Genomic DNA, 1,824 nt, shown 5'->3' with positions numbered 1-1,824 from the left:
GAAGGGCGAACTGCTCCTGCAGGGCCACGAGGGTTGTAACCTCAAACAGGGCATTGACCATCTTAGTAGTGGCCATGAGCATATCCGGGGTCGGCTCGGTGGCTACCTCCATCTTCTTGGAGCTCTCTGTCTTGTGGGGATCAGCCTTCTGTGTTTCCTCCAATATCGGGAGATCTTTGCACGGTTCTCCTTGGTCCATCATGAAACTGACAAATATTAGGAGACCACTGAAAGGAAAACACAATCGCAATGATAATGAAACAAAAAAGAGAGTGAGGATCGGTTACTGCTTTGCAAAAGTTCTTTTTTTCTAAATGAAAATATACCAACATCACAGATCCGCTTACCTTCCCTTCATTGTGAGAGAAGAACAGTGGCAGGTGCGAGTGCTGGCTTTCTTGAAGACGGTGAGGGAGAAGGGGATTCAGCGAATAGTGAAATGATGGTTGCTTCGTCCGTCAAACTTAGACAGTGGGGAGGTGGGGTTTTGTGATACGACGGCTCGTTACTACCACACTATGACCGGGGTGACTCTCCGCCTGCATACTGCCTTCTAATTTGGTGGATGGCATTTGGGCCCGCGCGCTGCATGGCTCGCATGTCAGTGAAAAAAAGTACAATGTCATTTAGTAGAGGGAGAAGTTTCAATGACCTCGGAGGAGCCAGAAGCGGTAGTGTATCCACTCTACTAGTTGTAATTGTTTTTCTGGGTAGTTGTAGAGTGTCTCCACAGTACTAGTAGTAATTGTTTCTCTGGGCCCAAGACAAAACAGCCTATTCACCCTAGTAAATAATAAAATCAATTCAAAAGCCCATATATTTACTTAACGAGAGGCGCTAACCACACCTAGCACACCGCTCCCCAAAAAACCTGGGTGCTCTTCTTCCTCCTCACTCCCACCCACCTCACGTCAGCTTGCTCCGCTCGTTCCGCCAAATTCCTCACCTCACTCCTACAGAAAACCCCAGCTCCCCTTCTTACTCACTACTATAGAAAAACCCTAGCTCCCCTTCTTCTTCACTCGCACTACAACTAGGCTCGTCGTTCGTTACTCTGCTCAAATCCGTGAGCTCGACGCGATGCCCTCGAGGAAATTGGAGTAGCCTGACCCTAGCGCCAAGAAGATGAGGCTCCCGCCAGCGGCGACGCCTGTTGTAGATCCCGCACCCGGCAGCGCGGGGAGAAGCGGCGAGCCTGCCACCACTGAATCCCAGGAACCCGTAGAATCTTGGGTGGACAGCATCAGCGCTCTCCCGAACGCCATCCTTGGGGAGATCATCTCGCTTCTCCCCACCAAGGATTGCTGCCGCACCCAAGTCCTCTCCATTCGGTGGCACTCTCTATGGCGCGTCGTGCCCCTTAATCTCAACTGTCGACAGCTATCTCTCTTCAATGATTTTGAACTCCCCAGAGCCATCATCTCCTCCCACCTGGGCTCCGTTCAAAGCCTCTGCATCCCGTGATGCTACCTGAGCAAGCATACCATGCCCTGCATGGTGGAAGCCTTGATAAAATCCCCTAAATTCATAGAACAATAGTTGCTTGAGTTCTACTATTCCCCAGGAAATCACCTACAAGTTACCGAACGCCATGTACTTGTGCCCTTAGCATCGATGTCCATCTCGCGGTTTTCCTCCTCTCTCCACACTGCTACCTTTGCGCTCTGCTACCTACCAGACAATCTGGTACTAAACCTTCGACTCCCATTTCTCAAGAAACTTTCACTTGTGTGGGTTCGTATATCGGAGGCCTCATTGCATAGCATCATCCACTCTAGTTGCCCTGCACTGGAGTGCTTGGTGCTTGTTTTCATAGTTAGAATC

Source organism: Triticum dicoccoides, chromosome 1A, assembly GCF_002162155.2.
Source record: "Triticum dicoccoides isolate Atlit2015 ecotype Zavitan chromosome 1A, WEW_v2.0, whole genome shotgun sequence".
Classification (NCBI taxonomy): domain Eukaryota; kingdom Viridiplantae; phylum Streptophyta; class Magnoliopsida; order Poales; family Poaceae; genus Triticum; species Triticum dicoccoides.
The sequence above is the reverse complement of the archived record's forward strand: the minus strand, read 5'-3'. Positions refer to the sequence as shown.